This window comes from Theropithecus gelada, chromosome 18, assembly GCF_003255815.1.
Source record: "Theropithecus gelada isolate Dixy chromosome 18, Tgel_1.0, whole genome shotgun sequence".
NCBI lineage: Eukaryota > Metazoa > Chordata > Mammalia > Primates > Cercopithecidae > Theropithecus > Theropithecus gelada.
Genome location: NC_037686.1, coordinates 13,966,918 through 13,981,958, shown reverse-complemented (window position 1 = coordinate 13,981,958; position 15,041 = coordinate 13,966,918). Strand labels below are relative to the sequence as shown.

General features: G+C 41.3%; 1 pseudogene; it reads right to left on the bottom strand.

Moving 5' to 3' along the window:
- Nucleotides 1-12,322: 12,322 nt before the first annotated feature.
- LOC112611734 lies at nt 12,323-12,445 on the bottom strand (annotated as a pseudogene).
- Between the last annotated feature and the right edge of the window lie 2,596 nt (nt 12,446-15,041).

Below are 15,041 nucleotides of genomic sequence, written 5' to 3'. Positions count from 1 at the left end.
TCATTTATAAGACACTTAGAAAGTGTCAATTCATAACACTTCGTAAATATTCACTATATTATTATTAGACTTAGACATATCCTCTCTTGTTCTAAACCTTCATTCAGTTAAAATAATTGCAAGATACAGAATTTTGAGAAATCATTTGTGATATTTTATGTACAGCAATTTTTAACTGAAACACCACTCTAAACTAAAAGAAAAGAATGAATTAGGGCTAGGCACGGTGGTTCGCACCTGTAATCCCAGCACTTTGGGAGGTGGTGGCAGGAGAATCGCTTGAACCCAGAGGTTTGAGGCTGCAGTGAGCCATAATCACGCTACTGCATCCCAGCCTGGGCAAAAAAGCAAGACCTCAACCCTAAGGAAAAAAACAGAATGAATTGGAGCTCTCTGTCCCTTTGTTTCCCACCACATGGTAGCATGAGGATGGAGTGTAAGCGCTGGATGAATTCAGCTTGAGTAAAACCAGGTGATGGAGAGGAGAACGTGCAAAGGTCAGAAGTCCATTCACCAATGCAATGATCCTCATTGCCCCAACGCTAAGCCAGGGAGGAGCAGGGCTTCATTCTACTCACTAAGGAGATTTTACTGACCCCTTGTGGGAGAAGAGGTTGGTGCATCCAGTAAAGATCCCAGTTTGGGAAACATGTTTTCCTGTAGTCCTTCACCCGAAAAATTCAAGGAACAGAAAGGTGAGGTAGGTTACTAACTGCCCGAGTTCTTCCCATTCAACTCGAAACTCTTATTTACAGTTACTTCTCAGATCAACTTCTTTCCTGACACTGTTTAGAGTTATCAGAGGCAGGAGGAGTTTGATGTCAGGAATATGGGCTTTGGGTGTTCAAAAACAAAAAGAAGGAAGGAAAGCAGGGAGGAGGGAAGCAGGCAGGGAGGGAGGAAAGATAAGAAAAAGAATTTGGGGATCTTAGCACAGCTACTGGCAAATCAAAGACTGTAAGCAATTTGTTTAACTCGCTGGGCCTCCCTATCCTCACAGGTGAAATGAAACTCATAATGCTAATGATTGAATCAGGTGGTGAATATGAAGTGCCCGTGCGCAGTACACAGTGGATGCTAAATAAGTGTCTATGTTGTTATCGTTAAACATGATGCTGCCATATTTACTCAGTATCATGATACTCATTCGACAGTTACTTCACACTACTATATAGCACATCTTTTGAAAGAAAAAAAAACCAGAAGTTTCCTTTTAAAGAAGAATTTCCTCAGCAGAGCCCAGGCTTGACATAGTCTCTGACAGTATACACAGACGGAAACCACTTCTTGTCCAGGCAGCCTGGCTTACCTCGTGCAGGCCATTCCGGGGTGGGGAGGTTAGGAGGGGTCACGGAGAGCAGCACCCCTTCTGTAGAGCGGGCGGGGCAGCCTGGCTCGGCCGTGTGTCTTCACTTCTCTTCCCATAGGAGATGCCTAGGGTCCTACGCAAGTAAATTATCCTTGCTGCGATTGGAAGGAGACGATTCCCATTTCCCCAGCCTCCCGATGTTCTGGCCTAAGAAGCCCTCAGCCCTCCAGGGGAGTGGGCTCCTGAGCAGGGCGGTTCCATGGTTAGATGGAGAGGAGGGGCGCGGGAAGACCGCACAAGGCCTGCTTCGCTCCCTCCACGGCAGGTACCAGGGGCCTGGGCAATGCCTCCTCACTCTTTTCCCCTTCGTCCCCAGGGGAGGGGAGATGGGGCTGAAGGATAACAGACACAACTAAACCGGAGAGACTGGGTTAGAGGAAAATGAACTGCCTGGCTTGGAACCACTTGGCCAGACCCCTGGAGTGAATCCCACACCTTTCCAGGCTGCTTGACCTCCCTGCTCATTAAGCCAGTGCAGCCCAGAATCGTGACCTCCTCCAGGCCGCCTTCCCCAGGTCCCCCTGCTCTGGAATGGCAGCGTCTCCGACTTTTCCTTTTTCTGTCTCCCGCTACAGAGCAATAGAAAAAAATAAGTTCTTCTATGTATAGTAAGATATTAAAAGTCATTATTGACCACGGGCAATGGCTCACGCCTGTAACCCCAACACTTTGGGAGGCCAAAGCAGGAGATAGCTGGAGGCCAAGAGTTTGAGACCAGCCTGGCCAACATGGCGAAACCCCATTTCTACCAAATATATATATGTATATATATTTTATATATATAATATATATGTATGTATGTATACAAAAATTAGCCAGGCTTGGTGGCACATGCCTGTGGTCCCAGCTACTTGGGAGGCTGAGGTAGGAGGATTTCTTGAGCCAGAGAGGTTGAGGCTGCTGTGAGCTGAGATCCCGCCACTGCACTCCAGAGAATGCAACGGAGCAAAACCTGGGCATCGGAGTGAGACCCTGTCTCAAAAAAAAAGTCATTGTTATTAAAATGTGAAAAGTTAGATGAGGTCATCGTGTATGCTATATTTATGTTTTTAACAAGAAAGGAGTGCGGTGGCTCATGCCTGTAATTCCAGCACTTTGGGAGGCCGAGGCAGGCGGATCATGAGGTCAGGAGATCGAGACCATCCTGGCTAACACAGTGAAACCCCATCTCTAGTAAAAATACAAAAAATTAGCTGTGCGCGGTGGCAGGCGCTTGTTGTGCCAGCTACACGGGAGGCTGAGGCAGGAGAATGGCGTGAACCCGGGAGGCGGAGCTTGCAGTGAGCCTGGATGGCGCCACTGCACTCCAGCCTGGGCCACAGAGTGAGACTCCATCTTAAAAAAAAAAAAAAAAGGAGATACCAGTATTTATATGTGTGTATTTCATAATATTAAAATAAAAACAATGCATTTTTCTACTAAAAATACATTAAACACTGTCTCTACTAAAAAAATTAATAAACTATACTGTTGTTTATAGGAGAATGAGGAGCTGAGTGGAAGCAACAGGGATAGAAGAGAGATTTCTTCCTTGCAGATGAGCAGTCTGGGTAATAATCATTATCATCATTTAAAAAAAAATAAGCCGGGCGCGGTGGCTCAAGCCTGTAATCCCAGCACTTTGGGAGGCCGAGACGGGTGGATCACGAGGTCAGAAGATCGAGACCATCCTGGCGAACACGGTGAAACCCCGTCTCTACTAAAAAATACAAAAAACTAGCCGGGCGAGATGGCGGGCGCCTGTAGTCCCAGTTACTTGGGAGGCTGAGGCAGGAGAATGGCGTAAACCCGGGAGGCGGAGCTTGCAGTGAGCTGAGATCCGGCCACTGCACTCCAGCCCGGGTGACAGAGCGAGACTCCGTCTCAAAAAAAAAAAAAAAAAAAAGATAGACTTCTTTGAATATACTGTTTTGGAGAACTGACTTTGGAACAGTGTACATATTTTTCATAATTTAAAATGAAATTAATAAATCAATTAATAAAACAATTCTTAATATCCAAAAGTAAAATTAAACTTCTGCACCCAGTTGACAGCATAACTACATAGCTACTATATACCAAGGGACTGTAAAACACGATAATTTCATGATCTGTCTCTAGTTAGATACACCCTAATGACAGAGCCAAACAAAAAATTTCAACTTTTCAGAAATCATATTGTTAATAACACTAATATAGTTATTGTACAATAAATCAAATAATTTTTTAAAACATTTTTTAAAAAGGAAATGTAGGTATAAGATCAGTAAGGTTGCTGGGTGCAGTGGCTCACACCTGTAATCCCAGCACTTTGGGAGGCCAAGGCAGGTGGATCACCTAAGGTCAGGAATTCGAGACCAGCCTGGCCAACATGGTGAAACCCTGTCTCTACTAAAAATACAAAAAATTAGCCGGGAGTGGTGGCTGGCACCTGTAATCCAAGCTACTCAGGAGGCTGCAGCAGGAGAATCGCTTGAACCTGGAAGGCAGAGGTTGCAGTGAGCCGAGATAGCGCCACTGCACTCTAGCCTGGGCAATAAGAGCAAAACTCCGTCTCAAAACAAAAACAAACAAAAAAAAAACAGTAAGGTTGTAAGCAGTCCTGAATTTGAATTGCCAAGTTCAGTTTGAACTCACATATTTTTTTCTTTAAAACATTCTTAACCAGCTGAGTTTGGGGTTTATACCAATAATCCCAGTATTTTGGGAGGCCAAAGAAGGAGGATTGCTTGAGGACAGGGGTTTGAGGCCAGCCTTGGCAACTTAGCAAGATCCCGACTCTACAAAAAATAAAAAATTAATCAGGCATGGTGGCACTCACCTGTAGTCCTAGCCACTTGGAAGGCTAAGGCAGAAGGATCCCTTGAGCCAAGCAGTTCAAGTCTACAGTCAGCTATGGTTGCATCACTGCACCCCAGCTTGGGCAACAGCGTAAGACTCTGTCTCTTTTTTTAAAAAAAATCAAACAAACAGAAAACATTCTTAGCTCTTTCCACTGAAAAGAAAAAGTCTAAGAAATAATGACCAGCCAGTAGCACTGACACCCCTGACACCCGCATTGTGGTCTCTAAATGTCATTTCCTTAAACAAAAATCAGGACTTCTTGGAGCAATGTTTTATTTCAGGTCAGGCATTTCAAAAACAAGAAAGCCATCGAAGAAGAACAGATTTGTGTCAATAGGACCACTGAATAAGTGTCCGCTAGCCAAAGATGGGCAATGTGAGCATCAGTGAAGACAAGAACTGAAATACATTAAAGCATCTAAAACATGTTTAAATCCTTGGATTTGTACTGTTATTTTTAAAAAGCATATTGGTCATCTTTGGAAGATGTTAAGGACCAACTCATTAATCAATAAAATAAGAAATGGCTGGGCACGGTGTAATCCCAGCATTTTTGGAGGCTGAGGTGGGTGGATCACTTGAGGTCAGGAGTTCAAGACTAGCCTGGCCAACATGGTGAAACACTGTCTCTAGCAAAAATACAAAAATTAGCCAGACGTGGTAGCGCACACTTGTAATCCTAGCTACTCAGGAGGCTGAGGCAGGAGAATCACTTGAACCTGGGAGGCGGAGGTTGCAGCGAGCCAGCACTGCAGCCACTGCACTCCAACCTGGGTGACAGAGCGAAACCCTGTCTCAAAAAAATAAATAAATACATAAGAAATAACCAGTCGCTGCCTTCCTTTAGCAGGAGTAAGGAGGGAATATACCACGCAGAAGCAAAGCTCTGTGTCCGCTGTGAAGGCTTTGAAGGAGACAGACCATGACCAGACACAGACCCTGTTTCTGATGCTGAGAAGAGAGGAACTAAATAAATCCTGGTTAACAAGTGCATCAGGTGAAGATGGGACTTGGAGCCCCCAAGCCATACTTTCAATTTTCTAGATAGGAGCCTTGACAGGGACAAACTCAGACGATACTTGTGAAGGTCATCAATATTCTTTTTCTTTTTTTAAGTTGAAATACCATTCACATATTATAAAATTCACCACTCCAAAATGTGCAGTTCAGTGGGGTTTGATAAACTCACAGAGTTGTCCAGTCATTATCACTATTTAATTCCAGAACATTTTCCTCACTTCAAAAAGCAACCCTGTACCCACCAGCAGTCACTCCTGTTAACCTCTCCCCCAAGCCACTGGCAATTACTAAAACCTATTTTCTGTCCCTATGGAATAGGTGTGTCTATTCTGGAATTATTAATTTTTTTTGAGACAGTCTCACTGTTTTGCCCAGGCTGGAGTGCAGTGGTGCAATCTCAGCTCACTGCAACCTCCACCTCCCAGGTTCAAGCGATTCTTGTGCCTCAGCCTCCCAAGTAGCTGCAATTACAGGCGTGTGCCACCACGCCGGGCTAATTTTTGTATTTTTAGTGGAGACGGGGTTTTACCGTGTTGGCCAGGCCAGTCTCAAAATCCCGACCTCATCCTTGGCCTCCCAAGTGCTGGGATTACAGCTGTGAGCCACTGTGCCTGGCCTCACATTTTTATATAAATGAAATCATACAATATGTGGCCTTTTGTGTCTGGCAATTTCTCAAAAGGTTAAACAAATTGTAAATATGACCCAACAATTCCACTTCTAGTTATAGACTAAGATAATTGGAAACTGTAGCATAATTAGAAATATACTTGGTCTTTATTCCCCATTCCTGGCACAGAGCTCCTAAAACCCTTGAAATTTCCTATGTGATCAGACTGCTTTTTGTTTTTCATAATGAGACCTTTTTGATTGTACCTGAATTTATGTTACTGAGGTGGTTTATGGTGGGCCCCTAGATAGCCTCAGGACGGGGCTTGTCATCAGGAAGATCAAGTGATTGGAGGGTTGGACCTTTCACCCCTAATTACTAACCTTTGAGAAGTGCGGCAGGGCTGGAGATTAAGCTCTATAAAAACTCTAGAACTAAGAGATTCAACAAGCTTCCAGGTTGAAGGATGCATCTAGGTGCTGGGACGGTGGCACACCTCTATTCCACATGGACAGAAACTGCACTCAGGACCCTTCCTGGCCTTGCCTTATGTACCTCTTCATCCAGCTATTTCTCTATATCCTTTATAATAAACCAGTAAAATGTAAGTAAAGTGTTTCCCTGAGTTCTGTAAGCCATTCTAACAAAATATTAGAATGATTTTGAGTATTCGAATATTAGAATGACCCAAGGAGAAGATTTGGAACGGCCAGTTATAGCCCATTGGTCAGCAATATGGGAGGCCAAGACATAGTTAGCATCTGAAGTAGAGGAAGTCTTGTGGCATGTAGCTCTTTTTTTTTTTTTTGAGTCGGAGTCTCTCTCTGTCGCCTAGACCGGAGTACAGTGGCGTGATCTCGGCTCACTGCAACTTCCGTCTTCTGGGTTCAAGCAATCCTCCTGCCTCAGCCTCCCAACGAGCTGGGATTACAGGCGCCTGCCACCATGCCCTACTAATTTTTGTATTTTTAAAAGAGACGGGATTTCACCATGTTGGCCAGGCTAGTCTCAAACTCCTGACCTCATGATCAGCCCACCTCAATAAAATCTGACACTAACTCTAGGAAGATGATGCCAGGATTGAATTGAATTGTAGGACATCCATTCAATGTCAGAGAATTGGTTGTTGTGAGAAAACCTGCACATCTGGTGTCAGAGTTGTTGCCTGTGATGGTATAGAGAAACAGTGTTTTCCAGAGAAACATAGTGACACAAAAACTTTTTCACAAATATAGCTAACATGCTAGCAGTATTAATCATAATAGCCAAAAAGTGGAAACAACAATCCAATTTCGATTGACTAATGAATTGATAAACAAAATGTAGTAGATCTGTTTTCATTCAATTGTTAATTTATTAATTTCTCCTTAATTTTTAAAGGATAGTTTTGCCATATATAGAATTCTTGGCTGGCAGGTTTTTTCTTTCAGTACTTTGACTGTGTCATTGTACTGTCTTACTCCATGGTTTCTGATGAAAAATTAGCTGTTAATCTTAGGAAGACTCCCTTGCAGACGATGAGTAGCTTCTGTGTTCCAGGTTTCAAGATTCTCTTTCTTTAGCTTTCGACAGTTTATGATGTACCTAATTGTGCATCTCTACTGCTTGAATGAATTTATCCTACTTGGGTTTATTCTACTTGAATTTCATCGAGTTCATTGCATGTGTAGATTAATTTTTTTATTAATTTTAGGAAGTATGGGGCATTATTTCTTCAAAATGTTTTTCTTTTTTCTTTTTTCTTCTTCTAGGACATTTTGCTGTAATTCATTCATTTAAATTGCTGCATAGTATTCCCTTGCATGAGTTTACCATCATTTAATGGCATTTAATTGCTGAGGGACATTTGAGTTGTTGAAAACTTTTGGGTGTAACAACACTGCTCTAACATTATTGTACATGCATCCTGCTACACTTGTATACACATTTCTGTTAGATACTTATCTAAGAATGAAATTTCTGGATTTCAGGGTATTCATATCTTCAACTTTAACATATAATGCCAAACTCTTTCCCAAAATATTTGTATTCAGAGGAAGATTTACAAAATTACCATGATGTTAATGAATATTAAGCTTGCATAGGCTTCTGTGAATAGTTAGAGGTGCTGGCAGAATGTACTAGTGAGGGATGGGTAGCCAAGTAGCAATTAGAAAGCATTTCTGGCCAATTGCCTAAAGAGACTTCAGAAGAAAGAACCTGAATCTCTAAGGCTTCTGTAATTATTTTGTGTTTACTCTTCTCTTTTAGATATTCATTTTTATATTACATTTTATTCATCATTTACATTTTCTAAAGATGGCTCTCAAAATTGTATGTTTCAGATTCCTCAAAACTTGGACTACTCCTGTTTATACCATAGTGACTTCTAAATACATTTTCCCAATCCAGACATCTCCCTTAACATCAGGATCTTAAATACAACTTCTACTTAGATCATTTGCATATTAAGAAGAATCTCAAACCAAATGTAGCCAAAATATAATTCATTATTTTTTCCTCTTAATCTTTTTTCAGTCACTCTCCAAACACACTCCTCTCCTACCACTCACCATTTTGGTTAAGCGACACCATTGTTTACCCAGTTACTCTAGTCATTGTTGATTCCTCCTTATACCCTCTACATCTAATTCAATGACAAGTCATATCTGCTCCACTTATTATACAAAACATATCCTGAATGCATTTACTTCTTTCCAACTCCACTGCTACCACCATCATCCAAGCTGCTGTAATTTATTTCTTCTGAGATGCAGTCTTGCTCTTGTCACCCAGGCTGGAGTGCAATGGCATAATCTCAGCTCACTGCAACCTCTGCCTCCAGGGTTCAAGCAATTCTTCTGCTTCAGCCTCCCAACTAGCTGGAATTACAGGCGCCCACCACCACGCCCGGCTAATTTTTGTATTTTTAGTAGAGACAAGGTTTCACCATGTTAGCCAGGCTGGTCTCAAACTCCTGATCTCAAATGATCCACCCACCTCGGCTTCCCGATGCTGGGATTACAGGCATGAGCCACCGCGCCTGGCCAAGCTACTGTAATTTCTTACTTGGATTGATACAATAGTCTTCTATTTGATCTTCCAGTTTTCATTTTTCTCAAGTACAATTCATTCTCAACAGAGCAACCAACATGATTTCTTTTTAGTTTAGTTTTTTTGTTTTTTGTTTTTAAGAGACGAGGGCTCACTGTGTCACTCAGGCTAGGGTACAGTGATGCAATTATTGCTCACTGCATCCTCCAACGCCTGAGTTCAATGTATCCTCCTGCCTCAGCCTCCCAAGTAGCTAGAACCGCAGACATATGTCACCATGCCCAGATAATGTTTTTAAATTTTTTTGTAGCAGCAAGGACTTGCCATGTTTCCCAGGTTTGTCTTGAACTCCTGGCCTCAAGCAATCCATCTGCCTCAGCTTCTCAAAGTCCTGGGAGTACAGGCATGAGCCGTCACCACTGGCCCCAACATGATCTTTTAAAATATTAGATTATGTCAGTCCCTTGCTTAAAAGCTTCCAGCAGTTTTCTTTTGCATTTAAAATAAAATTGTAATCCCTTCTCCTTCCCAGAAGGAAAATGATCTCAGATGGAAACATGAAAATGCAAACATCATGACAAACACCAGAAAGGTAAATATGTGACTAAATATAAATAAGTATTAACTGAACAAAACAATGAAGGTAATATCATATGGTATTTAAATTATAGGTACAACTAAAATGTGTAACAATAACAACATAAAAAGTTAGAGGAGGGTAAACTGAAATTTTACATTTCTAAGTTTATAGCTATTTTAGAAAAGTGAAGTCATAATTCATATTACACTTTAAAAGTTCAAAAATACATATAATATGTAGGGTAACCATTAAAAATATAACTATAAAATAACTCATAACAAGTTAATCAAAGGGGGAAATGGAACTTAAAATATTGAATTAGCTCAAAAGAAGAAAAAGAAATATACAGAAGAACTAAATAGAAAACAGTAAGATTATAGATATAAATCCAACTATAACTATAATTATATTAAATATAAATGGATTAGGTGTTCCAACTAAAAGACTAATTTGTAGACTGGATTTTATAAAAGAACTACAGTTTGTGCTTTGCACAATTACTCTAGGTACACATTTCAGTTAGCACAGTTTAGTTAAATACACCAGTATCACAACATCACGGCTTAGATTTCTGTTACCATGGCATATTAACTGTAAGTGATTGCATGAAGTACAAACTTTGCAGCTATCTCTCCAGTCTACAAATCAGTACATAAATAACAGGCATATTATGATTATTGACAATCCACATACTTCTTTCCAAGGCTACTAGTGACTGGTCAAAGCAGATCTGTTACTCAGTTCACCTGCAGATAGCAAAGAATGTTGTTGTGTTGCCTCCTCGTCTCGCAGTGGTAAACCCAAGTGACGCTTTACAAAAATGAATAATTGAAACAGGTAATTTAGCCTCGAAGATAAAAGTTCGCTAAAGCAATGAAAAGTGATAATGCTGGAAGTGAAAATCAAATAGAATAGAAATGGGGTTATAGAAGACATACGTGAACATGGAGTTCCTATTTACCTTCTCCCCCACATGCATGACCATGGGAACACTGACATTGCCACCAGACTCTGGGAGATATGTTATGACATTGAAAGCACAAAGATGACATGTTGGAAGCTGATCAGACTTAGAAAGGAGTATGACAATTTGCCAAAGAACAGAAAAAAATGCTTGCTCTGTATGGTATATTATACAAAAAGCCAAACATGGTTCAAACTACGCTTGGCTTTGTTTTTTTTAGAACAGCTTTAGGTTTACCAAAATATTGAGCAGATAGTACCAAGAGTTCCCGTTTATCCACTTCCCCACGTAGAGTTTTTTAAATTATTAACATCTTGCATGGGTGTGGTACATTTGTTACAATGGATGAACCCATATGAACACATTATTATTAAACAACATTCATAGTTTACATTAGGCTTCACTCTTTATGTTGTACAGTTCTATGGGTTTTAACAAATGCATAATGTCATGTATGATATGTATGATACTATTACAGTATCATACGGAATTGTTCCACTGCCCTAAGATTTCTCTGTGCTCAGCCTCTTCATCCCTTCCTACTTCTACCTGAACTTCTGGCAATCACTGGTCTCTTTACTGCCTCCATACTTTTACCTCTTCCCATATGTCATATCATCGGAATCGGAACCATATGCAGCCTGTTAGCCTAGTGCCCTTCACTTAAGGATATGTATTTAACGATCTTTCCTGACTTTTTTTTTTTTTTTTTTCCAGTCTCACTCTGTCACCAGGCTGCAGTACAGTGGTACGATCTCGGCTCACTGCAACCTCTGCATCCCAGGTTCAAGCTGTTCTCCTGCCTCAGCCTCCCGAGTAGCTGAGATTACAAGCATGTGCCCCATACCCGGCTAATTTTTGTATTTTTAGTAGAGATTGGGTTTCACCATGTTGGCCAGGCTGGTCTTGATCTCCTGCCCTCGTGACCCACCTGCCTCAGCCTCCCAAAGTGCTGGGATTACAGGCCTGAGCCACCACACCCGGCCATTCCATATCTTTTTATGGCCTGATAACTCTTTTTTCAATTTGACATTTATTTTTAAATATTTATACATATTAGATATATGCATTTTCAGGGTGTATATGCTAACAGGATACATTTGTATAAGTACATAGGAATATTCAACACCTTAAATATTTATCTTTTCTTTATGCTAGGAATGTTTGAGTTATTCTCTTCTAGCTATTTTGTTGTTGTTGTTGTTATTGTTTTCTTTTTTTAAGATGGAATCTTGCTCTGTTGCCCAGGCTGGAATGCAGTGGCACAGTCTTGGCTCACTACAATCTCCACCTCCTGGATTCAAGTGATTCTCCTGCCTCAGCCTCCCAAGTAGCTGGGACCACAGGTGCCCACCACCACGCCTGGCAAATTTTTTTTACTTTTAGTAGAGATGGGATTTCGCCATGTTTGCCAGGCTGATCTGGAACTCCTGCCCTCAGGTGATCTGCCTGCCTTGGCCTCCCAAAGTGCTGGGATTATAGGCATGACCCACCGCGACCAGCTTTCTTGTAGTTATTTTGAAATATACAACCAATTAACCCTACTATCAGTATAGCCACCCTACTGGTCTGTTGAATACCTGGTCTTTTTTTTTTTTTTTTTTTTTTGGAGGCAGAGTTTCACTCTTGTCACCCAGGCTGGAGTGCAGGGGCGCGATCTCGGCTCGCTGCAACCTCTGCCTCCCGGGTTCAAGCGATTCTCCTGCCTCAGCCTCCTGAGTAACCGGGATTACAGGTGCACACCACAATGCCTGACTAATTTTGTTCCTTTAGTAGAGATGGGGTTTCACCATGTTGGCCAGGCTGGTCTCGAACTCCTGACCTCAGGTTACCCACCTGCGTTGGTCTCCCAAAGTGCTGGGATTACAGGCATGAGTAGTAGACTGGCCTTACCAGAAGTGTTAATAGAGGATCTTCATAGAAAAAAATTTTTTTTCATTTTTGTTTACTCATTTTATTTTAATATAGCGCAGGGGCCTTTGCACAGGGGCCATGCTAATCTCTGTATCATTCCAATTTTAGTATATGTGCTGCTGAAGCGAGCACCTACAGCTTCTTTAACCATTCACCTATTGAAGAACGTCATGGTTGCTTCTAGTTTTTGGCAATTATGCTTTGAGTTTTGGGGGCTACAAACATTCATGTGCAGGTTTTTGTGTGGATGTGAGTTTTTCAACTTATTTGGGTAAACATCCAGGAATATGATTGCTAGATTGTATGGTAATATTGTGATTAGTTTTATAAGAAACTGCCAAATTGTCTTCCACACGGGCTGTTCTGCACTCCCACCAGCAATGAATAAGAGTTTCTGTTGCTCCACTTTCTTGCCAGCATTTGGTGTTGTTCATTTTATGGATTTTAGAGCCATTCTAATAGGTTGGTGGTACTATCTCACGGTTTTAAATTGCAATTCCATAATGACATTGGTTCTGAGCATCTTTTCATATGCTTCTTTGTCATATATATAGATACACATACGTCTATATCTTCATTAGGGAGGTTGTCTTTTCTTTTTGAAACAGAGTCTCGCTCTGTCACCCAGGCTAGAGTGCAGTGGTGTGATCTCAGCTCACTGCAACCTCCACCTCCCAGGCTCAAGTGATGCTTCTGCCTCAGCCTCCTGAGTAGCTAGGATTACAGGTGTCCGCCACTGCACACAGCTAAATTTTGTATTTTTAGTAGAGATGGGGTTTCACCATGTTGGCCAGGCTGGTCTCGAACTCCTGACCTCAAGTGATCCACTTGTCTGAGCCTCCCAAAGTGCTGGGATTAAAGGTGTGAGCCACTGCACCTGGCTGCCTATTTTTTAAATTGGGTTTTTCGTTTTGTTTTTATTCAGATTTAAGACTTCTTTGTAATTTTGGAAAAAAGTCTTTATTAAGTGAATTTTGCTAATATTTTCTTCCAATCTGTGGCTATTTTTATTTCCTTTTTTCTTTTTAACCTTTAAAAAAAAAAAAAAAAAAAAAAAGACTGGGCCTTGCTCTGTGGCCCAGGCTGGTCTTAAACTCCTAGTCTCAAGTGATCCTCAGCCTCTCAGAGTGCTAGGACTGGCATAAGCTACTGTGCCCAGACTCTTTTCATGGTCTTAACAATGCCTCTCACAGAGCAGAACTTTTAAATTTTGATGAAGTACAACTTATCAGGCTTTTCTTTCATAGATGATGCTTTTGGTGTTGTATCTGAAAAATCATAACCAAACCCAAAGTTACTTAGATTTTTTCCTGTGTTATCTTCTAGAAGATTTGTATCTTGGCATTTTACAGTTAGGTCTATGACCCATTTTGAGTTAATTTTCGTGAATGGTGTAAGGCCTGTGTCTAAATTTTTTTTTATTTTTTTTAATTTTTTTTGCAAATGGATGTCCAGTTGTTTCAGCACTGTTCTTGAAAAGACTATCCTTTCTCCATTTAATTGTCTTTGCTCCTTGTTAAAGACCTGTTGACTATACTTCTCTGTAGAGTTCATAGAAATGAAGTTAAAAAGAAAAACAACAAGTCCGGGCATGGTGGCTCACGCCTGTAATCCCAACACTTTGGGAGGCCTAGGCAAGTAGATCACCTGAAGTCAGGAGTTCGAGTCCAGCCTGACCAATATGGCAAAACCCCATCTCTACTAAAAATGCAAAAATTAGCCAGGTGTGGTGGTGTGCGCCTGTAGTCCCAGCTACTCGGGAGGCCGAGACAGGAGAATTGCACCCAAGAGGCACAGGTTGCAGTGCGCCAAGATCATGCCACTGCACTCCTTCAGGATCTCTTGTAGGGCAGGCCTAGTGCTTCCTTCAGGATCTCTTGTAGGGCAGGCCTGGTGGTGACGAAGTCTCTAAGCATTTGCTTGTCTGTAAAGGATTTTATTTCTCCTTCACTTATGAAACTTAGTTTGGCTGGATATGACATTCTGGGTTGAAAATTCTTTTCTTTAAGAATGTTGAATATTGGCCCCCACTCTCTTCTGGCTTGTAGAGTTTCTGCTGAGAGATCTGCTGTTAGTCTGATGGGCTTCCCTTTGTGGGTAACCTGAACTTTCTCTCTAGCTGCCCTTAACATTTTTTCCTTCATTTCAACTTTGGTGAATCCGACAATTATGTGTCTTGGAGTTGCTCTTCTCGAGGAGTATCTTTGTGGTGTTCTCTGTATTTCCTGAATTTGAGGGTTGGCCTGCCTTGCTAGGTTGGGGAAGTTCTCCTGGATAATATTCTGCAGAGTGTTTTCCAACTTGGTTCCATTCTCCCCGTCACTTTCAGGCACACCAATCAGACGTAGATTTAGTCTTTTCACTTAATCCCATATTTCTTGGAGGCTTTGTTCATTTCTTTTTACTCTTTTTTCTCTAAACTTCTCTTGTCGCTTCATTTCATTGATTTGATTTTCAATCAGTGATACTCTTTCTTCCAGTTGATTGAGTTGGTTACTGAAGCTTGTGCATTTGTCACATAGTTCTCGTGTCATGGTTTTCATCTGTGTCAGTTCATTTATGAACTTCTCTGCATTGGTTATTCTAGTTATCCATTCTTCCATTCTTTTTTCAAGGTTTCAGTTTCTTTGCACTGGGTACATAGTTCCTCCTTCAGCTCTGAGAAGTTTGATCTACTGAAGCCTTCTTCTCTCAACTCGTCAAAGTCATTCTCCGTCCAGCTTTCTTC